Here is a 27,641-nt window from a genome sequence, read left to right on the forward strand (position 1 = left end):
GACTAGACTGGCTTCCAACTAAAATTCCAAGATCTCAGCCTCTTGAGCACCTAAGACTACAGATGTGACCCCCAGCACCCAGGTAAAATTTCAGTATTTTTCCAAATAATTTTCAAGAACTGTTGTGTAATTTTATATCCCTATTATCAATGTATTAGACTGCAATATTCATTCTAATACTCTATACATCGATTTATTTTTTTTATACTGATGAGTGAGTAGTGATCTCATTATGTATTTATTTGTATTTTCTGATTATTAATGATTTCTACTTTTTATTCGCTTCCTGGTCACTTGTATATCTTCTTTCAAAAATGTTCCTTGTACCTTTCAGAAATGTCCTTCTTACATTGGAAGAAATCTTTCCATGTTCTGAAAACAAGTCTTTTGTCTTTTGTATATGCTGCAAATATTTTCTCAAGACTAAAGTCTATTATTTAATTTTACCTATATATAAGCTGTGTGTTTTGTATCTTCTCTAATGACTAGCATGTATAGGTATTAGAGCATGAATTCAATATTTTATGCTTTAGTTTGGCTTGATTTCTGGGCTATCCTCCTACCAGTAGAGACATACCTGAACCCCAACATTTTACTGGTTGTGTTAGAGATAGATCTTGACTGGCTTCAAGTGTGATCTTACAGCTCTCACTTTCTCCTTTAGCTAGGATTACAATGTGAGCCACCAGTGTTTGGCTTCTTAACTTTTATATTTTACCTAGCTTATTTGTTCTGAATGACTTTTTTTTTTCAAAACAAAGAAAAGCTATATTTCATCACCTTAAGTTTTCAGAGATGATACAGGTTTACAATTCAAATTCCCACACCCTGAAAGATGTCTCAAGTAATTCATCACTCAAATCAAGAAATACAATAATCTGGAATTCACCACATCTGAAGATATAATACCAGCTGATGTAATTGATGCTCACTGAGGATGCAATATGAAACAGAGATATACAAACAGCTCTTGTGAGACAGGGGATAAAACTGATCCAATAGGGTATGAACACGTGTATGAAGAATAACAGTGAAGTTTCTTCCATAACCAATATAAGCCAGCTCAGTGTAAGATAATATTTTAACATGTTTATAGCAAGATGCTGAGGATTCCTGTCAGTAGTCTCTAACTAGGTTAAAAGGTAGATATACAGTTTTTAGAAACATTGAAATTTGTGTCTTTGCCCAGATGGCTGTCAGGCCTATTAAGGTGATAGCTGGGTGCCAATGATTCACACTTGTAATTCTAGCTACTCAAGAGGCTGAGATCTGAGGATCATGGTTCAAAGCCGGCTCAGGCAGGGCAATCTTTGAGACTCTTATTTATAATTAAGCACCAGAAAAGCCAAAAATGAAGCTGTGGCTCAAGTGATAGCCCTAGCCTTTAGCAAAAAAGTTCAGAGATAGCACTCAGGGCCCTGAGTTCAAGGCCCTAGGGCTAGCATGAAAAAAGATAAGATGATAAGAACCACCAGTTGAGGCATCAAACTCCAATCAAGCCCACATCAACAAAAAAAAAAGAAAGAAAGAAAAGAAAGAAAAAATAGAAGATATGGACAATTCCAAGTTCTAACACTCTATAATTTACCAATTAACATTGGTATCTAAAAGAAATGACCACATAGTTTACTGGGATTCCATACTAACCATTAGAGGAGGTAGTAATGTTAAGTTGGAATTTAAAACACAAGGTCAGTTATTAGAACTGTAAACAATTCTAAATCATTGTACTGAAAAATGTAGTGAAAAGAAATTAGAATTCATATAAAAATCAGAACTAAAAAAGCAAATAATAGAAATATTTAGTGAATTTACTCAAATAGAAGCAGTTTAAAGGATACATAAATGAAAAATATTAGACATGTATGTACAAAAAAGCGAATATAAATTAGTGAGCTCTGGACATTCCAGTTAAGCATTCATAGATATACACGTTCACCTTTTTCTTTATATAGATAAATACATACATGATAGGAAAATTCTGGGAAAAAATTAAAAATACTAAAATACACTCTCAAGTTTAAAAATTACGTGGAATATGTTTCACAGAACACTCTCCATAAATGTAAACCCTGATTTAATTCCATGATTTTCACCATGCCAGAAGCATGATTGGTTTTAATTTTTTAAAAAGATATTGATATCATATCACATTGGCTTATTAATAATTAAGGCATTTTGTATACATAGTATCAGCATGGACAAAAATTTAATATTGATTACTATGATGTTTCAAACTTTCAAAGTCTTTTCAACATAAGAAAATAGCTGCATCCATTAAAGTGTTTCTTATAAAACACAAAAATTAATGATTGGTCTTTGTAATTCTAACAGTAAGTCCTGTCTTATCTTCTCATAGAGTATAGAGGATATTCCTTTGTAGGATTGCAGTAAGACCAGTAGTTCTTAAACAATATTACCAAATAACCAAGCATCCCAAAGCAGCAGGTGAACAATCTTCACAGTGCACTTTCACCTCACTAAAGTTGGAGCTGCTCCTTTTGGATATTTTCCCACTTCAATGTGAAGTAGATTGCTAAGATTTTCATTAGTGGTTTAATTATGTGGCTTTTTAAAGAAAAATGGTTTTGATTCCCACAGTTCCCAGTTCCCAGAAGGGATCTGTTTGGGGAAATCATATAGTCCAACCATGTTCAGAATAACCAGATACACCTCAGTAGATGAAATCTCTCAATGCAACTGTAATAAATAAGCATCTACGTCCTTAGCTATATTACCAGTATATCCTGAAACCAAAGTAAGATGGTTTTCCTTTTCCCACAATCCACTTAATTGTTGTTTTAAAATCTTAATATTTCCATCATTTATAACTTCTGTTTTGGATGATGGTTCGGACCACCACCTTTTTATTACTGCTTGAAGCCAGTTTAGGCCAACTATTACATACTCTTCACATTTGCTTTTAAGTAATGACTTTACTAGAAGCAACAAGTCTACACAACAGCCAAGTGAGACATAGTGCTTTTCTTCCTGCAAACTATTGGTAAACACAGGAAGGCAATCTACCACAACTCCAAGATCTTCTATCCTCACCAAATATGCTACAAGTTCACTTATACTTCTCTTTCTCCAGAATGTTAAAGCTACATTCAACCTCAAATTCCTGCTGAATAAAACTTGAGCCATTGTTTCATGATCCTGAGAAACCTCTGAAAAAAACCCACTTAATTTTGATGATGGGTTTTCTGTTTGTGAAGAAACAGCTTCACTGGAGTTAACCAAGTATGTTCGACTGTCATGGTGTAACTTTTCAGGCAGGTGGCTTCCACAAGCCTGTTCATTTTCTTTATTTGCCATGTCACAGCCCCCACTTTTAGGGGACTGTCTTTTTCTGTAGCAAGGATTTGGGAAGGGATGAAAAACTTTCTTTCTGTGATAGATCACCTTACGAAGTTTATCTGAGCTTTTCACAGCTTGTCCCACTGTTCTATTTATGTAAGCAGCCAACTGTTTTGGAGATTTCTTAACCTCCTTCATGTTCTTATTAGTGAAACTGGAGCTCTTTTTTTTCTAGGAAGATCAATAGAATGATCCTCAATTTTACAAAAATTTCATTTTTTAACATTGTGGATTTCAGATGCCATAATCTCTTAAATACTGGCGCCTCACGGTGCCGTGACATCCCAGCCCAGCGCCGCGCCTAGGGTCGCCCTCGCCCAGAGCAGACCTCAGCTACCCCGGACCGACCGACCCGCAGTCGGGCTGAGTCCCACGGCCCCGGACAAGATCCTATCTCAAATATCATGCTGGTGGTTAGGTAAAATAAGCTCCTGGAAGGCAGGTACTGTGTCATACGCTGCAACAGGTGTTGTGTTATGTCCTGTACAGGGCAGATCTACATTCTGGTTCTGTTGATGATGTTGACAAAAGCTGTAGATTCCTTTCTCTTTGCTGCAGTATTTATTAACATGTACTAAACATTTGCTTCCCTTATTTTTAACAAGTAAGGCAGGTACTTGGAAATGTGGAAAAGGAATTCTGATAATGTCCTAGGAATTCTTTTTATTTCTAAGGGATAGGTCAGGCACCAGAAGCATCTAGTTCATGAAACAATTATTTATTTCTGCCTGCATTTGCTTAAAGATTCCGTGACAATTTTGAACAACATTTTATCTCCTTAACACTGGGTAAAATCAAATGCTGCTTAATTTGTGTTTTTATGCTGTTTTTATTCTGGTCCTGGGGCTTGAACTCAGGGCCTGGGCACTGCCACTGAGGTTTGTTGCTCAAATGCTAGCTCTGTATACCTGAGTCACAATCCCACTTCTAACTTTGTTGATTAATTGAAGGTTAGAGTCTCAAGAACATTCCTGCTTGAGCGGGCTCCAGCTATGATCCTCAGATGTCAGCGTCCTATGTAGCTAGGATAACAGGCTCGAAACCAGGGCATGGACACTGTCCCTGAGCTTATGGTGCTCAAGGCTAGCACTCTACCACTTTGAGCCACAGCACCATTTCTGTTTGAGTGGTTAATTGGAGGGGTGAGCCTTCAACAGCTGCCAACTGCTGCCTTTTGCATGGTTGAACATATTCCCATAGGAGCTTTCAGTACTGTGAATGAGAAGAGGAAGGAGACCTACTGACGGTTATAGGTATATTCAAAGGAAAGTGCAGTTAGCCAGGACAGATCCATTCTTACACACCTGAACAACATCTTTCATGGAAAGCTGGAGGTGGAAATCTGGAGAAATCTTCCTCAGCTTGTATTCTCCATGAAGAAAAGGAAATACTTCCTCCTTTTCCTTGACAGGCTCCAAAAAGAAGATATAAGTGTTCTTCCCTTTATTCATGTTCTCTCATATGTCCAGCAATTGCAAAGACAAGAACCTCATGTATCAACCACACTGCAACTCTGCAGACCTTGCTTTAGATTATTCTTCTATATGCAAGTTTGCTAACTGAGCTGCACTTAGCAGTTAGAAGCTATTTTTCATGCTGGACTTCTGTGATAATTTTTTTCCATCAAAACTTCCATCTCACACTTGAAGGATTCAGGGAAGAAAATAAGAAAATGTTTCTTCTAGTGAGTATTCTTCCCCAAAGTTGTTAGTCCACTTAATAACACAATTGCAATCTTCCATTGCATAGTCAAAAAGTATGTTCAGTACTACCACGCAGCTAAGGAAACAATGCAATGATGTCAGGAAGGTTGTTTGTAAAGACTTCCTCTTTTTGTTCAATATTCATCTGGAGCTCGCCTTCCGATGTTATCTACCTTCCATCACTGAATCCATTTGGAGTCTGTCCTTTCAGGCACTTTAATTTTCCTGCATTTAACCTTTAAAAAATTGACAGTTTTTCTCTCTTTACAATTTTAGGACTTTTGAGTCCATAGAAATCAGGAAATAAAATGCCATTTCCTTTCTCCAAATTAAAAAATAAAATAAATCTGAAAAGAGAACAGAAAATGACTGTCAAGATCTGCCATATTAAGACATTGGATAATGAAATCAAAGGTTTACTGATATTTGCATTCAAGCTTTTTTTGGAAATAATATGACACAGGAGGTTATTCCATAAGCCAGAAGTGCTTCTTATTTTTAAGTCATCTTTGAAGACAGTATTTACAGACAATTATTTAATAAATATTTACTTTCAAATAGAAATTATAAGAGTAGCTAGGAGTTCTGACCTTTAAGCCATCATGCTTCGTATTTGTTTGGATAGGTTGTGAACAATTTTCTCACAATATACAATTCCAAGAATATTTGGTTCAAGGACATGTCATCCACCCTAAATACAAATATGTGTCACCCTCAGTACGAATATCTGTGATATAAAATAGCTGCGAATGAACACATGGTAATTATAATCTAGAAATAGCAAAGATGCTTGAAATCAGAATTCCTTGGGAAAATGCTAGATTTTTACAAGTCACGTAGAAATGGAAAGAATTTTACTGTATGACTGTATAGCTCTGTCTTACAACTACTCATTTATTCCTCATAAAAATCCTACCATGACACTCAGATACCTAATTAACAAGCACAAATGGTTTTGTTTAGGGTGCAGAGCTCTTCGGTAGCTATGCTATTGATTCTAGTTTACTGTTTTAGTCAGATTTCAACAACTGCAAGCTATAAGTAGATAAATACTTCCTGTCTCATTTTCATAGTTTCAAAAAAATCACTACAAAGAAGCACAAGTGCATAATATTTACAACTGGTAAGACAGATGTGAAAAATGAATACTAACGAACAATACAATACATTATATAGCCTAAATCATTCACAAACTGCAACGTAGATGTACAAGAAAATTAGTTCCACAACTGGAGCAACCATGTAAACTTTTTCTCTCAGGCACACCTATGCTATATAGTTTCATTTTGCTCTTGTTAGTTTCTCTAGACATTAACATGAGATTGCTTTTGCAGTGTTTTGATCAGGCAAAAAAATCTGGAGCTGAAAGAAAGAGTAATTTCTCTGAATTTTACTTTCCTGTACATGTATTTCACCACAATACTTATTCTCTTAATATAAATCAGCTGTGAAATCAAGACTGCTCTTTTATAATAACTTACTGTTTATGGCTAACTTAATTCCCAGCAGGATAAAATTTATATAGTCTGTCTGTATGGGCATAGAAAATGTTCTATAGAATTTAAATTCATCAGATTTTTCTACTGTGCATGTTATTATGATACTTTTGTCATGATAGAAGAGTATAAAATTATAGAAGATTAGCATTTGAAGGGTAATTGGAGACGATGTTCAGACATGCATATACACAAATGGATGTATACATAAACTTATTACATTTTCCTACCCAGGAGAGAAATCCTCCATAAGTGGCTTTTCCACATAATTTCTTCCAAATGAATGTTAAGCCCAGAATAGTGGTAACTAATTAGCCACTAAGTGTTTTTCTCTCCAATGCTGCGTCAACATCCCTCCAGTTCATCAACAACAAGTAACAATCATCTCTCAGATATATAAGAATACTCTACTCTGAAAGGTATTCTGATACCAGTCTAGAAACCTATAAAGTTATTTTGTTATTATTAGAAAATCAATTTGTTATGTCATTATTTTGAAGAAGGATTTCAGATCATTGTAACCTAACAGTATAATGGTGCTTGCTATTTTTGCTTTAAGAGTAACATTCTTTTAAAGGACAGGAAAAAAAATCTTAAACTTTCAAGTGTTCAAGAATAAAAGCTCCCTTATTAAGTGACATGAAAAAAAATCATGCTGGTGGGACTGGGAGTTTGGCCTAGTGGTAGAGTGCTTGCCTAGTATGCACGAAGACCTGGGTTGATTCCTCAGTACCACATACATAGAAAACAAAAAGCCACAAATGGTGCTGTGGCTCAAGTGGTAGAGCTCTAGCCTTACGAAAGCCCAAGGACACCACTCAGGCCCTGAGTTCAAGCACCAGAACTGGCAAAAATAATCATGCTGGTGTAACCCCTTCGTACCACCACTTAAATATAATTTTACAATATCGTGCTGAGTATGGGGAAAAAACGTGTTTGTAATCCTAGGTACTCATGAAGTAATGTGGAAGTAGGAGGCTTGCGGTCTGAGGCTAGTACAAAACTAACCCTACCTGAAAAATAAAGCAAAAAGGACTGGGGCCCCAATAGAGCACTTGTGCTATAAGCACAGGGTCCTAAGTTAAAGCCTTAGTACTGCCTCTCCAGGCTCCAGTGGTAAACTAGTAATATAAGTGTGATCTACTTCTCTATTTTGATTACATTCCATTGATTTCTATGTTTATTTTTATGTTGGACAAAGATTATGGTAGGATTAGATTTATAGTGGAGCCCTTTCAAATTGTATCCCTTTCGAATTTGTTCTTTGTCAAAATCACTATGGCTCCTTAAGTATATTTTTATTTAGATTTAAATTTGATAATGATTTGTAAATATCTACAAAATTGCTGATAGAATTTTGATTGGGAGTGTTGGGTATAGACATTGGTATAGGGATTAATTCAAATCCTTAAGAGTTTTGTATCTTCTAGTTGGTGAACATGCTCTTCTTCTATATTTCATTTTTTTGTGTGTGCCAGCTCTGGGTTTTTTTGATATTTTTTATTGTAATTAATAAAAGGGTTACATGATATTTGCCAGATAGAAGGTGCATTAATTCACATACATTGATACCCTTTCACATGTCTTGGTCCCAAAAACCCTACCCCTCCACCCCCCATCTTGTTTTCCCCCCTTCCCTATCCAATTTCAAATAACCAAATACAGATATATCCAATATATCAGATAATAAAATAAGATACTGTAACAATATGAGATAACCAAGGGACAGCAAAAGAGATGAGAGATAACATAGTACCTTAAGGAAAACAATCATTCATTATATGGCTTTTGTTTTTATATCCTAGAGGTCCTTTCAATTAGCATCATACTATATGGCCTTATGTATCAAGGTTTTGCTCTATTGCAAATCTCTGCTAAGAGAGCCCAAGGTTTCTACTGATTATGACACATGAGGGAAACCATTGAGCCTATGTTCCTTTGAGTCTGGCTTACTTCACTTAATATGATCTTTTATAAGTCTTTCCATTTCCTAACAAATGGGACAATGTCATTCTTTCTGACAGCAGCATAGAATTCCATTGTGTACAAATACCACATCTTGTTGATCCATTCATCAACTGAAGGACATCTAGGTTGGTACCATATTTTTGCTATGGTAAATAGTGCTGCAATGAACATTGTTGTGCTAGTGGATTTAGTATGTCCTTGTTTCTGGACGATTGGGTAAATGCCAAGTGGTGGGATTGCTGGTTCATAGGGGAGCTCTATGTTTAGCCTTTTGAGGCACTGCCATACTGCTTTCCATAGTGGTTGAATGAGTTTGCACTCCTACCAACAGTGTAGTAGTTGTCCCTCCTGGCCACATCCCCTCCAGCATCTGTTGTTATTCGTTTTCCTGATCCTGGCCATTCTAACTGGAGTGAGGTGGAATCTTAGAGTTGTTTTGATTTGCATTTCTTTTATGACCAGAGATGTTGAGCAATTCTTCATGTGTCTATAGGCCATTTTTGTTTCTTCTTCAGAGAAGACTCTCTTTAAGTCTTTGGCCCATTTTTTTAATGGGATGGTTGTTACTTTGGAAATTAGTTTTGGAGTGATTCAATTTTTTAAGCTGTTGATATATTTTAGATATGAGGCCTTTGTCCATTGTTTGGTTGGTGAAGATCTTCTCCCACTCTGTAGGCTTCCTACTTGGTTTACTAGCTATGTCCTTTGCCATACAAAAGCTCTGCAGTTTAATGCAGTCCCACTTATCCAAACTTTCTCTGATTTGTTGTGATTCTTGGTCCTTATTAAGAAAGTTTCAACCTGTGCCAAGGAGACTTAGTGTATCTCGTATTCTTTCTTGTAAAGTTTTCGGTGTGTCGGCTTTTACCTCCAGGTCTTTGATCCATTTGGAGTTAATTCTAGTGCAGGTTGACAAAGAAGGATCCAACTTTAGTTTTCTGCAGGTGCTTAACCAGTTCTGCCAGCACCACTTGTTGAAGAGGCTATCTTTCTTCCATTCTATTTTTTTGGCTCCCTTGTCAAAGATTAGGTCGTCAAAGGTCGGTGGTTTAATACCTGGGTCCTCAGTTCTATTCCATTGGTCTCCAGGCTTGTTTTTGTGCCCGTACCAAGCTGTTTTGATAATTATAGCTCTGTAATAGAGTCTAAAGTTTGGTAATGAAATTCCTCCAGCGCTGTTCTTTCTGCTAAGAAGTGTTGTTGCTATACGGGGTCTTTTATTATTCCCTATGAAATTTTGGATTGCCTCAGGGCCTGGGCATTGTCCTTGAGCTTTGATACTCAGAGTTAGTGCTCTATAAGTTGAGCCACAGCACCACTTTTTGCCTTCTGGTGGTAAATTGGAGATAAGTGTCTCAAGGTCTTTCTGGTCCTCACTGTTTTCAAATCATGATTCTCAGTAGCTAAGGTTGTAGGCATGAGTTATTGGCATTTGGCTTGGCCTTGAGTTTTATCAAATATTTTTAAGGCATTGAATAAAATGAGTAGACTTTTTCCCTTTATTTCTTACTCTGATGAATTGTGTTAATTGAATTTGGAATAGTAAGTTAAATCTCCATTAAAATATTATATTCAATGATGTAATGGTATCACACCTACTGAGTTATTTTTTTGTTTCTTAATTTTTACTTCTGTAATTTCTATTTTTCTTTTTGTCTAACATTCTATATCAGTTTTTAGTTTCCAAATCCATAATAGTTTGGGTTTTATTTTGTGAAACATACTGATCACCATTGATTTATAGACTGGTGTGGAACCTTTGTGATTCTTTTTCTGTTGTCTCTTATGTGTAGTAGGCTTTATTCATGTTATCTTAATTATATGTGGAGCATTGATCATAGAAAACTACTTATGGAAGGATATGAATTTGAAAATGGTGACCCAAGCCCCTACGAAGTGCTTTTGTCTGAATTTATTCAGTTCCTAGGAGTACAGCCAGCATGGTATCAACTTGATCCAATTTCAGTGTTTGATTATTCTTGTAAATACCTACAGAGTTCATATCTTCTGAGGACTGGTTGACTTAAATTGAGTCTAACCCTAGTTCACTAAATTCATGTGTAGCTGCTTTGGGTTTCATTCTTGCAGGGATTAAATTGTGTTTTGATCTCCTCTGTCCCTAAGAGGATGTAAGAATCACTGATAGACCACATGGCTGTGGTGTCTGGGTAGTTATATGCCTAGGAAAAGGATGGATTCCAGTTTTTTTCCAGAATTTTGGATGGGTATTTTATCGATACTTAGTTTTGGTTTTTAGCATCTTCAACATGAATTCAAAAAATACATTCTGTGGGCCTTGAGTTTGGCCTGGTGCTAGAGTGCTTGCCTAGCATGCATGAAGACCCGGATTTGATTCCTCTGTACCACATACAAAGAAAAAGCTGGAAGTGGTAGTGTTGCTCAAGTGGTAGCGCTCTAGCCTTGAAAAAGTCCAAGGACAGTGCTCAGGCCCTGAGCTCAAGCCAGGACTGGTAAATATAAATAAATAAATAGATAGATAAATAAATAGTACATTTTGCCTGTGTGTGTGTGTGTGTGTGTGTGTGTGTGTGTGTGTGTGTGTGTGTCATGGGGTTTGAACTCAGCCTGGGTGTTGTCCCCGAGCTCTTCAGCTCTAGGCTACCACCCTACTCCTGGGCCTGGGCATTGTTCCTGAGCTCTTCAGCTCAAGGCTACCTCCCTAGCCTTGAGCCAAGCCCCACTTGCCTGTTTTCTAGAGGTTAATTGGAGATAAGGGCCTCAGGTTCTTTTGTGCCTGGGCTGGCTTTGAACTTTCATCCTCAGATCTCAGCCCCTTGAGTAGCTAGGATGACAGGCGTGAGCCACCATGCTCAGCCATGTTGCCTAATTCTTAACTTGTGCTCAGCCATGTTGCCTAATTCTTAACTTGCTCTTCGTGGCAATTAGCTTTGAGTTATACAAAGTAGATGCCCTGATATTGCCTCCTTCATCTCTTTACAGATGACCCCCTATGATTTCCCTCTTGAGTGCCATATTTGTTTCTAGATCTGTTCTTTTTATCTGTTCTTGAGTGAGAAGAATCATTTCCTGGTTCTCTGTTTTGTGAACCTTTTTTCAACCTCTTTGTCTCTGTCTGTGTTTGTGTGTGTGTGTGTGTGTGTGTGTGTGTGTGTGTGTGTGTGTCTGTCTGTCTGTCTGTCTGTCTGTCTCTGGTTCTCTCAGGAACATCTTAAAATTCAGATGGACAGTGTTATCAGTCTATTATGTTCTCTACCTTCCAGTGGGAACACAAGTTCCCTGAGAGATTCTTAAATAATCTCTCACTAGGTTGAGAGAAGACCATTCCAAAGTTGTTATCTGTAAACCAGCAAGTTTTTGCAAAGAAATATTCTTGATAACAATTTGTAGCACCTTCAGTCCTGATCTGCTGCTTAAATTAGGTCAATGTCAAAAGATTAAAAATAAAATTCACTTTATAAACACTTCTACTTGCCACACAATGGCTTGAATGTTGAAGTTGGAATATTTCAACATGTTATAATGTTGAGACATTGTAACATGTTTAAGTATTTCACATTATATCACTGTTATTTGCTTTTGATATTTCTATTGCACTGTTTGAAATTTGGGTTCCTCACTTTTCTTTAAAATATTTGTGCTTCTATATTCCATTCTATTCTGTTAGCATTTTGTTTTCTACATGTAAATGTTTAATCTGGTTTCTATTTGCTAGGTTAAAGAACCTTTTTCCAAGGTGTAAATCACTCATGTTTTTCTAGATTTTTATATTCTATTCCATTAATCCATCTTTTCTGTTAATTGTAACTTGATTAATTAAAGTCCAGACGTAGATGTGCTTAAGTACTTTTACTAATGCTGGTGATGTATTTAAATTACATCAGAAATTATTACAGAAATTATTAAAATTACATCAGAAAGAAAATTATTGCTGAAGTAAATAACCTTAATGAAGATGCTTCAATGAAATCAGTCTTTTTGAAAAAGGGCAATGCTGAGGATAGAATGCATGGTCTGTGTATAGTAGACAGATGTTCTGTCACTAAGCTTCATCCCTAGCCCTCATTGAAAATTGTCCTCAAATTAGGAATTGCCTCATAGATTGATTTGGCTTAGAATATAATGCTTGATTATTGAATAACAGTGACGGTGTATAGGAAATTACCAGTTTTGAAGGGAATTTGATGGCTATAAAGAAGCTATATTTAAGGTAATGCCAATTTTGTTAGATGGTTCTGAATGTATCATCTCATTGGCAGATATTCTGGCTTCTGTAACATCCTTGTAGCAAACTTTGAAACTAAAAACTCACTTGCAAAAACAAGATATTTTGGCTGGGGGTATTCAACCATGGATCTTAGATATACAGAGTATTTGAGATAGCAGACACATCACTTTATTTACTGATGAGACTCCTGTGCCTGCACTCTGAGGATATGAGGCCAAACACTTGAAATTGCTGTTTGTTTACAGGGAAGCCAAGCTTAGTCATCTTAGAGTTCAGCTTGCAAGATACTTGGCAGTATGAGCCACATGGGTGCTTCCTGAAAGAAAGGCTTGTACTTCCATATTTCAAAAAAATGGGTAGAGAGAGAAATCATTTTGAACACCATTACCATGGAATTTTCTCCTTTTTTCTCTCCTTCTCCCCCACTTGCTTCCCCTCTTCCTTCCTGAACAAAATAGATAAGGAGATAGTTTTGTAAGTACTTTTAAGAATTGTTTTACTTCTCTCCACAATATTTTTCTTAAAAAACCCTAGATGTGTTTATGGAAAATAATGAAATTTGCTGTCTTATTTTATAAGATAATGTGATCTCATCACAGGGTCAGGTAGCAAGTTAAAGGCAAGAAAGAAACAAGTATATATATCTGTCTGGCCTTTGTTTTTGCTTTCCTTTATAAATCTAGTGTTTTCTTTTTCTTTTTTTTAAGCAAAAAGCAAACCCTGGTATCAACTTCATTGCTGAAGGGTGCAGCCTCTTCCCTATGCCCTCAATCTCCAGTGGTCCGAAGTCCCTCCAGGTTAGCACAGCGCTTTAGGATCTGCTTGGCCAGAGGCAAAGGAGACCATAACCAGTCTCCTAAACTAGCCCCTGGTCCATCCCCCTCCCACTCCCACCCCTGCATCAAATCATGCAAACATGGTCATGGGCTTGGCCCGAAACAGCAGTGAGGCAGATGGATGTGTAAACGGTATTGAGATCAGAAGTCAGATCCACTTACCTAGCTCTGCCTCATCTGAGGCCACAGCTAAGTCTGAAAATACCCAGGCCTGGGCCCAAACTCTGGCTCAAATTATGCAACAGTGCAAATGGGTGAGTTCACCTCTGCTACCTAACCTTTCAGATGCTGGGTCCTGCGGTCCAGCCACCTTGCGCTCCCTCCTAGAACCAGGCAGCAGATGGCAGTGTCCAGTCTCTCCCTCCCTCCCCCAGCTGCAGGTCTCTGATGGGTCTTTCTAGATGCCCCGGGGGAAGTCAGAGACAGGCAATGGCAGTTTGTCCAGCCCAAAGGCCCCATCAGCTCAGCCCTCAAAGCTGCTGTGAAAGTCTTCACCAGGCAGAGTGTGGTGAGGCCAGCAAAGGCAGCATTGTAGAGGAACATGATGTAAAAGTTGCCTAGCCAGTCAAGGCGAGTCAGCCCAGGGTACGAGAGAAGTGCTGAGCGTAGGACCAGGAGACAGGCACAGTTGCCAATTATTGGTGTCATGGTGATGTCATATCATCTGGGCTGAAGACTCCAGAAGAGAGGAGAGCTGTCGAAGCCAACGACCAAAGACACCATCAAGTAAAAGATGAGGACAACCTGGATGATGGCACCAAAGGAGCCCAGCTTGGAGGATACCTGGCTCGGGGAAGCATTCTGTATGCCCCATGGCATGGCAGCCTCATCAGTGAGCAGCTCCAAGATGTGGATGGCCACAATAACCAGGCTGTCTGTACCAGCAAGCACAGCATGGCCAGGGGGTAGCCCAGATTCTGCTGCCAGGCTGAAGCCTTCTTCTGCTTCTCCAGCAGGACCCTCTACATCTAAAGAGCCAGGACCTGTCTGTGCAGTAGCTCCATGTCTAAAGGAAGCCAGCAAGAGGTGGGATTACAGATCCTATGGGTCAAAGCTGCCTCTTCAAAGGCTGAGCAGTTCAGCTGTTCTTCCAGGTCTTCTAACAGCCCAGGCTTGACCAACAGCTTCTCAGTGACAGAGAACATGCGGGCGAGACCTAGTGGAGTATATACCAGGAGTAGTAGAACCCCAAGGAAGGAGATGCAGGAGTAGAGATGTGGGAGGTAGTACTCTCAGAAGTCATAGAGTGACTCCCTGCTGGCCTCGTGGTTGTCCACAATGGCTGATGCCACCCATACCATGCCTACCACCAGCAGAGTGAGAAGCATCAACATCACCACCATCTCGTAGACCCGCCCCAGGACGTCCTTTCTGGAGCCAACAAAGCATGAGGTAGATGATTGGGGAAGAGAAAAACAAGGTTCCAGAGGCCACAAATAAGGGAGCCATTGAGCCACTGAATGTAGTAATTCCGTGGGAGTGAGAACAGCACCTCATTGCCAATGACGGAGAAGGGCAAGAGCAGGGCAGCACCCAGGGAAACTGCCAGGGTGAAGGTGTATGCTCCAGTGCAATCTTGTTGACTGTGGCATCTTCATCATCCACTGTGGGGAACTCAGCAGGCTTTTTGAAGCGAGTCAGGAAGATGGATGTGGCAAAGGATGTAGAGTGTTGCAAATAGAAGAATTTAGATAATGCACTCGAGGACCACCCTCCCCCCACACAGCTAGTGGCAGAAACCCGGGGTAATCTGTGGCTTGGATTCAGGCAGCACACCCTGCCATTTCTAGTGTTTTCTTTTTATTGGGGAAGGGAGGGAGGAAGGAAGTACAGGGAGGGAAGGATGAGAACAGGTGACCTTCTGTTTGTTTCTCTGAAGTACCTTTAACTGATGAGGGTTATGTCTTGCATTTGGAACAGCATCCAGGCCTGTTCTGTTCAATTTCACAAGAAAACTTTTTTCTCTTGACATGTTATGTGCACCAGCATTGAGTGGGTGGGTGTGGCTGTGAGGACAGGCAGAGGTGACAGCGTGACTGTATGGGAGGGGGTCAGCCCTTGCCCTTTGTTTTTATCCTAGAGTTAATACAGAATTGCTACACAATTGTCTTTGGATTTTCTTGGCCTGAGAAAGAGATGAATATGATGCACCACAGTGTTGCATACAAAAGAAAAATAAGCCATTTATGCAGACAGAGGGGAACAAAGGTTCTCATAGGAGCAAGTAATGTGTTGGAGACACTTCTACCACGGCTTCTTTAAGGTAATTCTATATGTCAAATTTCTTGATGTTGTTTTTATTTTGTGTTTTATAAAGTGTTTAATATGTGATGAAGAAGTCTATCAGGCAGTTTTTCAGAGACCCATGTACATTAATCAGTTGTTAAGTACACTCAATTGGTTTAGTATTAAGAGGACACAAGATAAAGAAACAACAGTTACCACCCTTCAGTAAAAACTAGCTAGGCAGCTACTTACATTGCAAGCTCACTAGCACAGGTGACAGTACTGTTATATTATGCACAGAGAAAGGAGTAATGGTTTCAGCAGGACAGCTGAGCTCACGTTAAGGTACGTTTAACTGTGACAACTGGAGCAGGAGAAAAGGGGCAAAGGGAAAAGGGGGAGTCTCAAATGCACAGGGATGCTTAACTCATTGACAGCCCCACATGACGAGTGCTTGTTCACAGGCTGGGAGATAATAGAAAGGAAATCATGTGTAGTTGAGTTCTACAAGTGGACACTTAGGATGCTTGTGTGGATAATTCTCTGACCTTTGTTTTCTCAGACTACCTAGTGCAAAATTCATGTCCCCGATACTGAAGGAGCTATATTCTCCTGGATGTTAGCAGACTGCTCACCAGGGTTGAAACTCTTTTCTTCTGGACTATTATTTTTTCTTTCTTAAAGAGAAGGACTGAGAAGCTGATGGCAGAGTCTGCTTTCACTCTGAAAAATTGTGGGTCTGAACTAAGGGCTTGGTAACCTGAGTTCTTTTACTATCTGAATGGAGTATATGTTCCATGGAATTGGTGGATAGTTAACTTGAAATGAAATGGCTGAACCACTTAAACCAACAGCATTTGAAACATCCACAGCTGGTCCAGCTGTGCTAACCACTTCTGGTTCCTTCTCAGTTATACATAACACTAAAGACTTTGCAGGTCCAGAAAGAAAAAGATATATACTTTGAAGGCAGTAGTAAATTCTGCTATTTTATCCTGCAGCTTTCAATAGCAGAACTTTTGTTGTGACAGTGATCAGCATTCTGTACACCTGTGAGGTTCTCCTTGGAGAATCTGTACATTTGTCAAACCATTTTCCAAGCACAGCTCTGGTCATTCATAGGTGATGGTTTAGAGGTTTAGAAGTTTATGCAAATGCTTTAGAAACCAAGGCTGATGAATTCTAACTAGCAGAGCTACATATCACTCTTTTGGAGATCTGGGTGCTTTAGTTTTATTAGCCTAATTGTTGTCCCTGCAGGTGAATGTTTATCATATTTACCTAGTTTATATTCCATTTTCTGAATTACATATCTGTTTTTGTTTTATTCTTCTCTCAATTGAGTACATTGTAATTTCCAAAGGTGGACCAATTCAGGGCTAGCTAGTCAAAGCAACATTCTCACATACCTTTAAGCTGAGTAGATGTTAAGCAAAACACCCATCCTTGTGCTAACATAGTGACTCAATAAATAGTAGCTCCTTGTTTTTCCTTATGAGCACTTCTCATAACAGCACAAGAAATAAAAGAAGACATATGTCCACCTACTCATCACATGGATAATCAATTCTCAATGTTATTCTTTATTTCATAAAAATTAATGCAGTTGCATGAATGAGCCTTGAAAATATACTAAGTTCAGAAAAGTCCATTCCACTTACCTGCAATGTCTAGAATGGGAAAAGTCATAAAGAAAGCAGTTTTCTGGCTTTGAGGGGAATGTGAAGGATATGAATACTGCTAAAGGACAAGGAGTGTACTTTTGGGAACGGGAAAAACGTTTGCCATTAACTCATGCCTATGATCCTAACTACTCAGGAGGTTGAGATTTGAAGATTGTGATTCCAAGCCAGCTTGGCAGTAAAGTCTATGAAACTCTCACCTCCAATTAACAAGCTAAAAGCGAGAAGTAGAAGTATGGTCCAAGTGGTAGAGAACTAGTCTTGAGCAAAAAGCTAAGAGACAGCCTCCAGATCTAGAGTTCAAGCCCCAGTGGTGGTGTACCCCCTACACACAAACACACACACACATTTTAAAACTGGTTATGTTGGTTCATAACTGTTAACCTCCTCCAAATTGTTCACTTTAAAGAGATGAGTTATGTGCTTTATGCAGTACATTCCAATAAGGCTGTTAAAAAGGAAAGATTCAGAGAGCCTATATCTACCATTTGAAGGCTTATAAACTTGGTATTTTTAATATCTCATTAGCTTTCAAGAAGCTTTCTAGAAGTTGCTAGACCAAGTTGGAGAAATAAGATCCTAAGACCTCAGGTGATCTACCTAAGACAATGGCTTCTTAGAGCTAGGGTATGTTGAGAGAAGCTCAGAGAGTAGAGCCTCTCTGAGGCCAAGTTTATTATTATTTTCACAATAATAGCTTTATCATTGTGAAATTGACGTTTTAAAGGCCAGACCCAAGCTCTAAGAGATTGGAGCCTACATCTGTATGTCAAACAAAGAGATGATAATGATGAAGAACAGAGAAAAGCGATGTATTATATAGCATGGACAGCTACAGAAAGAGCACTTTATTTCATATCAGTATAAACATGAACTATGGGTAAAAAGGACTAAATGTAGGGGAAAGAGGTATGGTAAACAGTTCTAGTTACAGGCATGATCCAGTGGTCAGATGTGTTCTGACGGTCTCAGAATTGGCCATGTGTGGCCTTATTAAGTAAAAGTCATGGATGCCTGGGTGGTGTCCTGATCCCTCCTGGATTCCAAGATGGCTGCAACATGACTGCTGGAAAGAATGACATAAGGCAAAAGAGATGCAAAATGAAGGTTAGGATGCCTAGTTTTTTCTCTTGTTTTTTTTTTTAAGTCAATTCATGGACCCAAGAAAGTAGTTTTAGACATGTGAAAGGGTATCAATGTATGTGAATTAATGCACCTTCTATCTGGCAAATATCATGTAACCCTTTTATTAATTACAATAAAAATATTTAAAAAAAGAAGTCTTTAAGTACTTGTCATAGTTGATGTTTGAGGTTATGATGCTTATTTACTTTAATTGCCTTGTTTAGTGAAAGAGAAATAATTGATATTATTTCAGGCAATGTTTAAAGTTTTAGTATATTAACACGTAAACTGCTAGACAATGAACTTTTGAAGTAAACTAAACTTCTTTTTGTCAGTCCTGGGCTTGAGCTCAGGGCCTGCACACCCTCTTTGGACTTTCTCAAGGCTAGAGCTCTACCACTTGAGCCTCCGCACCACTTCTGGCTTTTTTTCTATGTATGTGGTACGGAGAAATCAAACCCAGGTCTTCGTGCATGCTAGGCAAGCACTCTACCATTAGGCCAAACTCCTGGCCCCGAAACTAAACATTTTGAAGTAAACTATTTGAAGCCCTTCTAAAGTATTAACAGGAAACTTCAAAAGAAGTACTACTTTGACCTTGTTTTCTAATGGAATTAACTTTCCTAGATCATACAGCTATGTAGTATGTGGCAAAGCTAGGATTTGAATCCAGTTCTTACTGCTCTAAAACTTTTATATTAACAAAGAACTTTTCTTTTTTTCATGTATTTTTTATTGTAATTAATAGAAGGGTTCTTTTTTTTAATGCCGTATCCTATAGAAAGAGACAGCGAGCTGCTTTATCTGTTCAGTTGAGTAGAGATCTGATACTGAAGGCCACTGTTTCAGTGGCCTTCACTGCTCAGGCACTGGAGCCAAAGGTGAGTGGGTATCAGTCAATAGAGCTATCCTGCTCTAAGGCTCTGCCTATAGCAATGTTTGCTTTGTGGTAACTAAATAAATTCTGGTCAAGTGACCAGGCTGGGGTGCGGGTGGGGGAGACTTTGCAGGAGAGATAACTGTGGTTTGTCTGAACTCAAAATTTGTGTGTAGTAGCACTGAGAGAAGAGTCTTGTTGCACACACACACACACACACACACACACACACACCCCAATGCGCTAGCGGCAACCTCACCGTCCTTATAAGTGTTACAATGTCTTACCATCTGGCCACATAATGGCAGGTTATCTTCGACCCTGGCTCCCTGTGTTCTGTATCACTGATGCAGCCCAGCCCACAGGAAGTCCCTGGACTTGTCTTTCAGGTTAGTTGTTTAGAGAGGACTCAGGGAGTGCTTCTCTTTGGACTTACAGAATCTACTTGTGACTGTGTATCAAACAGAATCACAGGCTTTTATCAAGGTAGTTTTTCCTTCTAGCGATGTCAGTACCTGGTTTTCTCAGGAGAGACCAAACCAGGAGAGAGTTAAGCCAGCTTCAGGGTTAGAGGAATCTTTAGCTTCCTAGTGCTTTCCTGTATACTTTTCTTGTGGGGGTGCGGGGGAGGTCGGTTGTGGGGCTTGAACTCTGGGCCTGGGTACCTGTTTACTATTCTTGTGGAAGTTAAATCAGTCACAATGTGGAGTCATGAGAGGGGACGAATAGCAACCCTGCTTTCTTGGAAAAAAGTCTTACTTTGTAATTTGGAACTTTGAAAATTTATCTGAGCAAGTATATATCATTATAAACTATTTCTTTATTTTAAATACAATTGATGTCTGAATTCTGATTTTATTTTAGAAAAATGGATTATAATTGCATATGTACTGATAGTGGAAAAGGAGCTTGAAAAGCTGGTAGGATGAAAATCTACTGACATATCCTAATTTTAGTGTGTATTGTTGGCAGTGGTGATGGTAGCCTCTCTCTCTGTTTCTCTCTCCCTCTTCCTCTCTCTGTATATACATGGAGAAAGGCATTTAAATTTGCCTTCCTGAGAGAAACTTTATACCTGATGACAACGCTGCAAATCTGTAGTGCTCAAAGGACTTTGACATGTACACTTCTGCTTTTATCACATGAGTAAAAATGCAGAGCCCTAGTCAGCCTTAAGGAAGATCTGGTTGCTTACACTTAAAAAGGGAGAAGTAGGTTATGGATAGGGTTATAAGGGGCTTTTTGGTGAAAAACCAAGTTATTCTTTACTTAAGCTCTGCTATTGATATAGAATCAGTAACTGACACTCTCATTGGCGATTTTTTCGTATTTGTCAATGGAGAACTTCCTGACTCCTTGTTCATCAAGGAAATTATGATTTTCTACTTTGACTAGCTCCTTGGACTTGTCAGTCATAGGAAAAGGCTCTAAATTCTTCATTTTTCTCTGAAACTTGTTGGTATTATTGCTGGAATCCTTATGGGTCTCAGGTTCAGTTTCAGCTTGTCTTGTTGACAGCATTGACTTGTCTGCAATCTCTTTCTGAGCAGTTCTATCAACAATGTTATTTGTGTGGGACAAAGCTGTCAGTCTGCTATCTTCAACTGTGAAGTTGTCTGAGGATGGGATTTGTAAATAAGAATGTGTTTGAAACTCTTACAGTGAAGATTTCTATGGATTCATGGACCTTTTATTGAAAGCCATTCACCATTCTCCAATGAAAAATTTTAATGTGATCCTCCAAAATCTTTTGCCTGTTGTCATAAGGGAAAAAAACTCAAGCAGCTACCCTTTCTCCCCAATGGTACCAAATCTTTTCTTCCACCTGACTGGGGAAATTCTCAGAAGAATTTATTCTGACAGAAAGCTTTGAGCTATGCACAGTTTCTGGGACTTGACCTTTACTGATTTCATCGAATTTCTTGCTCAAATGTGCTTCCAGGGCCTCTTTCTATTGTTGACCTGCCTCTAAGGTGCTTGGATTATATGCTGAGGGCCTGTCTAACAGTTTCTCCTGGTCTGTGAGAGTCAGGTACTGGGGATCATCTGGAACCACTTTTGCATAACTCAAGGAATGGTCATTTTGTCTGGTCTGTGAACTGTGGCCTTGTTCCTTCACATCCTCTTCTAGAGGAGGTGTCGCTGAGCTCCTCTCAGGGAGCTGCTCATGGTGCCTTTCTGTTTCAAGTCAGCCTTATTTAATTCTTTGTTGCTGGGAATCCATGGGAGTCTCTGGCTCTGGTTTTTCGCAATGTTTTGGGAGATTTCTGTCAGAGGATACATCAAGGACAGGGATGGAATGGTCCTTTGGGGAAGGCCCTCTCTTTTGAAGGTGATGCTCCTTATCCTCTGACATCAAGAAATCACATCCCTTTTGGATTTGTCTCTCCAGAGCAGATAAATGAGGGAGTTTTAGAATTTATAATATAGGATGTGGTGTCTCCCTGGAAAGAACCTGAAACACTATCAAGATCAGGAAGCTCTTCGTCCATGTGATACTGTGCCAAGCTGGGTGGAGGTGAGTTCTCGGTGCGGGGCTGCAGCATGGGGAGTTTTTGGACATAGAGAGGCTTAAACTGCTAGTGTTCCTGGTGGTTGGGTCATAAGTGATTATTGGGTCATAAGTGGGAAGTTCATCAAGTCTGTCCACCAGACACAAGGAGGTATCTTGTCTGAGTATGAGTCCTGTTTCTGGAGTATTTACCTGGGCAAGGGAGAAATTCTGGGTAGGAATGGGTCCACCCAGAATTGGGAATCCATGGGAGAAACAGATGATGATGTTTCATCTCACTACCTAAGCTAGAGATAGTCCTGGCCCTCAACTGCAAGTTTATAGCAGTTTTTCAAAGTGTTAGTAATAGGGTAGGAAGGAATGGATCCCTCAGACCTTGAAAGAAAGTGCAGGTGTGCAGGTAGGAACAAAAGCCAAAGTCTTGGGCAGAATGCAGCCTTGAGCGGCTTCTGCCCATGCATGAGCAGACGCAACTGATCCTTTCCTGAGGTGGATCTTGAACTCTGGCCTGGGCACTATTCCTGAGCTCTTCAGCTCAAGGCTAGCGCTCCTCCACGTTGAACCACAGCGCCACTTCCGGTTTTCTGGTGGTTAAATGGACATGAGTCCTGCGGACTTTTGTGCCTGAAGTAGCTTTGAACCAAGATCATCAGATCTCAGCCTCCTGAGTAGCTAGGATTTCAGGTGTGAGCCACTGGTGCCTGGCCTGAGTATCTTTTGTAATTAAAAAATAAAAGCTTGGGGATATTGGCTATGTAATCACCTGCACATGTTGAGAAATTGTCACTTTATTAAACTCCCCTTGTCAGTTTTTGGGGGATTTTTTTCTTGTGTCAGTTTTGGGACTTGAAATCAGGGCCACCCCTGAGCTTTTATGCTAAGGCTAGTGCTTTACCACTTAAACAACAGCTCCACTTCTGGCTTTATTTTGGTGGTATTGGATGTAGGACTCCCTAGAACTTCCTTGTCCAGATGGTTTTGAACCATGATTTAGCCTCCTGAGTATCCAATATTTCAGTTGTTAGCCACCTATATTAGCTCCACCAGTTAGTTTTAAACAAGTCCAAATAACCAGACCTTTCCTTACTTTTTTGTTTCTTTATTGGTCGTGGGACTTGAACTCTGGGCTTTGCGCACTGTCCCTGAGCTCTTCAGTTCAAGACTACCACTCTACCACATTGGGCTACAGTGCCACTTCTGGTTTTCTGGTGGCTAATTGGAGATAAGTGTCTCACAGACTTTCGTGTCCAGTCTGGCTTTGAACCATGATCCTGAGATCTCAGTCTCCTGAGTAGCTAGGATTATAGATGTGAGCCACCTGAGCCCAGCCTTAAATTCTTTCTGTATTAACATATGTAGAAATAGCAACCACATTTTTGCCAAATTTATTTCTAACAATTTTGATAATATAAAACTCATAAAGTTGCTTATAAATACTTTGAGTGTTTTCCAAATATAATTGCTGCAGATTTGTAAATTTTTCTACACAAAATCCATTCCAGTGCATAATTTAACATTACTAATGAAAGGGGTGGCATTGATCAAGATGCATTGTTCTAAGAAATTGACATGTTGAATTGAAATCCCTTTGTCCAACTGCTGAATGATAATTTTAAAATATTAATAAAGAGAAAAAATGAAATTATTCAATTATAAAAGCTTCATTAAAAGAGCTTTCTACTAAGTGAAGACGTTCCAAAGTGTAATTAGGAAATTTCTGAGGAACTATTATTGAACATAGCAGTTCTGGCTATTTTTTCCCATTTCTCCATTATTATTAGCATTTTGTTGTTGTTGTTAGTCCTGGGGTTGAACTGGGCTTTTTCTCAAGGGCAGCGCTCTATCACTTGAGCCGCACCACCACTTCTAGCTTTTTCTTTGTGTGTGGTACTGAGGAATCAAACCCAGGTCTTTGTCCATGCTTAGCAAGCACTCTATCACTAGGCCACACTCCAGCCCTTCTCCATTATTTTTTTTGGGGGGGCGGATACAGTTCAGTAATGTTTCTAACATTTAATTGATGATATATACAGAGTTAATAGAGTATATTCTGTCTTGCATCTAAATTTTGACACCATCATTGTATATTATTTTTGTCATTTATCCCACCTGTAAGGATAGGTAAAATAGGTATTCATTTAGTCATTGAAGTGGTGGTAGTGGTAGGGTGTGTGTGTGTGTGTGAATGTGTGGGTATGTATGTATGTGTATGTGTGTTGTCCCTAGGAACTCATGATCTCAATTTGCTTTTTTTTTTTTTTGCCAGTCCTGGGCTTGAGCTCAGGGCCTAACCACTGTCCTTGGGTTTTCTCAAGGCTAGAGCTCTACACTTGAGCCTTAGCACCACTTCTGGCTTTTTTTTATGTATGTGGTATCGAGGAATCGAACCCAGGACTTAGTGCATGCTAGGCAAACACTCTACCACTAGGCCAAACTCCCAGCCCTCAGTCTGCTTTTTTTTTTCTCACAGCTTATACTCTTACCATTTAAGCCACATGTCTACTCTGTCATTTGGCTGGTTAATTTAAAATGGCATCTTGCAGACGTTTATGCCTCAGCTGGCTTCAAACCTCAAACCTCTCCATCTCAATCTTGCAAGTAGCTAGGATTACAGGCATGATCTAATGGTTCTAGGCTGAATGTTGTTTTCATTAGAGGTCATAGCTTTTATGGTTCTTAATATTTATTAGGTATACAATTCTTATTATATTTTCCTTCATAAGGTAACTTAACAAAATTCTTTCTTTTACCATTAACACTATGCTGTGTGAAATTTTTAAAATTTATATTATTACTACAAAATCTTCCATATTGACTTTTAAGTTAATTCATAGTGCTAGTCTCAATATTGATAGATGTTTTACTTTAATGAATTTAATGAAGAATAATTTTACTCTGATTAGATCAATTAGATGAAAAAAACCTAACCCTTACTAGGAAATTATCTTAAATGATTATTTATATTTAGTGTTTGATCAAGTTGAGTTAAAATGACATCATGAACTCTTACTTCACTGTTCTTACATGTATAAGAAACCATGGTAAAAAATGAAATAAATTAGCTTTAGGAGTGGTCATTTAACTTTGAAAATGCATGTATTTCATAATGGTATTTAAATACACCTTTTGTATTGCATGTGCAGAGTCAGCTTTGGGCATAGCCTTTTTTTTTTTTTCTTTTTGGTACTGGTCCTGAGACTTCAACTCAGGGCTTGGGTGTGCTGTCCTTGATCTTTTCTGCTCAAGCTAGCACTCACCACTTGAGCCACAGCTTCACTTCTAACTTTTTTTGCTGATTAGTTGAAGACAAGAGTCTCAGGCTGGCTTTGAACTGGCAAGCTTCATGTCTCCCTTTCCTGCAGATTATAGGTATGAGCCGCACCTGGCACTGTGATTGTAACCTTGACTTCAGGGCTGATGTTTCTTAGATGATTTCTAACATCTAGTTTTCATGTGCTACTAATATTACCATATTCCTGTGGTGAGTTGTAAATGGCAATATTCTGTAGCAGTTTACACTTCAGTCTTCAAATGCTACTTAGAAAAGTAAATTCATTGCCTCGTTTTTCATTAACTACCCACTAATTATTATTATTTTTTGGTTGAGGGAGTTGAATTCTTGGCCTGGGCGCTGTCCCTGAGCTCTTCAGCTCAAGGCTACCGCCCTACCCCTATAGCCACTGCACCACTTTCAGTTTTCTGGTAATTAATTGGAAATAAGAGTCTCACAGACTTTTTAGTTCCTGGGCTGGCTTTGAACTGTGATCCTCAGATCTTAGCCTTCTGAGTAGCTAGGATTACAGGTGTGAGTCACCGTGCCTGGCTACCCACTTTATTTCTTACCTACTGTCAGTGAAAAGATTTTATTAGGAAAATACTGTGGTCAAATATAAAATAAATAAGTAATATAGATTTATACAATGCTGTAAATAAGTGACAAGACTTCTGTCAAAAGAGTGTTGAGGTTAACTGTCCATAAGTGGATCTGTCAGTCTGTAATCCGTACATATTTTTCATGTAGACTTAATATCCTGCTTCTTCGATCTCACTCCTTGTTTATCATTGTCTTTGAAGCTCTTGCAGGACTCTGATATATTGTGGCAAAACTGGCAGAACAGGAAGTGGTTGTCTGCAGCAGTCACTTCTAGTCCTTTCCTGCTCCACAGTGACTAGAATGATCAGTCATCTCTTCTACCCAGTGCATTTATTTATTCTGTTAACCAGTAAGTATTTTGCGTGTTATATGAAAGGGAAGATGTTAATTGCATTTCATCTGAAAAGACAACGGGTTGTTTTGAAGGTAACTACATGTTAAAATAAAAATTGTGCTTATTGTGCTTATTGCTCGTTTCTCACACATTATCTCACACGTGACAAGGTGACACAAAAATGTACATCTCACAAACTCATCCTGACTTAGTGAAATTAAAGAGGTAATGATATTTTGTTCAGTGATAAAATCCATGGCAGCTTCTCAGATGAAATACTGGTGGGACGGTAGGCACAGTTGAGGACTGTCCTATGCAGATCAAGAAAGTTCTGCACATGCCAAGATGCACTATTACACTACTACTATACTATGCGCTATTATTGCTACTATAGTCATGGATTAAAATGTTCAAGTAGACAGTTAGATAAATGACTCTCAAGTCTCTGGAAGACATCTGGTCTAGATCTTCAAATTTGTAAGTCATGTGTAAGTAGACCATGTGTAATCCATGAGATTTAATGAGGCCAAGGAAGGGAGCAAGTAAAATACAGGACGAGAAGAGACACCAAGAAATCCCTTCATGGGGAAAACAGGGTAGATAAGGAAAAAACAGATCGTGTTGAAATTCAACTGCCACTAGTTTGCAGGATACCCAAATCTGAGAACTGGACTATTGAGTGAGCTCTTGCCCCGGTGTACCACACTGTCACAATCTGTGGTCATCCTGAACTAAATGTCTAGTGTCAGAGCAGAGAACAAAACATACTAAGAGAGACTGCTACAAGACCTGGGCAAGGAGTGAACAGAATACCAAACCTGAGAAAACAGGTTATTTCCCAAAAAGAATTAAAAATACTTTTAAATATTTTGTGACTGGAAAAAAGGAAAGAAAGAAGGAAGGAAGAAGTGACATGAGATAAAATCTTTAAGTTTGTTATGCCTGCTATTTATGAATTCTATTTTTAATAGAAGTTATGTATCTTTGAACCTGAAGGGAACATCTGGGACCAAATAGAGAAGGCCTTGCCTCAGAGCATACAGATGTTTTAAGGGTAACAATGCATATTCATGGGTCCCTTGCCATGGTACTTTATAAACAACTGGACCCAGAATGTACTCACTGTTCTTCTCCTTCCTCTCTAGCTTACTCCAGGGTTCTAGCTGGATAGATGGAATGAATCTTTTCTTGTGTATACCTCTTTTCCTTACAAAGCCCATGCAGGATGATGGAGGAATGTTGACTTGGAGTCTGGTATGTGAAGCTCAGTTCTGCCACCTGGGCCTAGGTAAACTTGAGGCACAGACACAGCCTTCGTGGACCTCAGTTTTTATTTTCTTCATTATTATTGGAGATAAAGTCACACTATATAAGCCATGTTAGCTTAAAAGTTCACTGTGTATTCCAGGCTGATCCTGAACTTTAGATTGTCTTTCATTAG

The 27,641-nt window shown here is 38.9% G+C and overlaps 1 long non-coding RNA gene and 2 pseudogenes across 2 annotated transcripts; 1 reads left to right on the forward strand and 2 right to left on the reverse strand.

Annotated features, from left to right (window-relative positions):
• LOC150064985 (uncharacterized) lies at positions 1–27,445 on the forward strand. 2 transcript variants are annotated; one of them, XR_016534879.1, is made up of 3 exons: positions 1–82; positions 26,067–26,215; positions 27,346–27,445. It is a non-coding gene; the product is annotated as an uncharacterized LOC150064985 (long non-coding RNA). The 2 variants fall into 2 exon arrangements; XR_016534880.1 differs by lacking the exon at positions 27,346–27,445 and having other exon boundaries at positions 26,067–26,329.
• On the reverse strand, positions 2,692–3,605 carry LOC150064986 (KATNB1-like protein 1 pseudogene; annotated as a pseudogene).
• LOC150064987 (protein LMBR1L-like) lies at positions 13,968–22,026 on the reverse strand (annotated as a pseudogene).
• Positions 27,446–27,641: the final 196 nt, after the last annotated feature.

Source organism: Megascapheus bottae, chromosome 3, assembly GCF_031878675.1.
Source record: "Megascapheus bottae isolate mThoBot1 chromosome 3, mThoBot2.hap1, whole genome shotgun sequence".
Taxonomy (NCBI): Eukaryota; Metazoa; Chordata; class Mammalia; order Rodentia; family Geomyidae; genus Megascapheus; species Megascapheus bottae.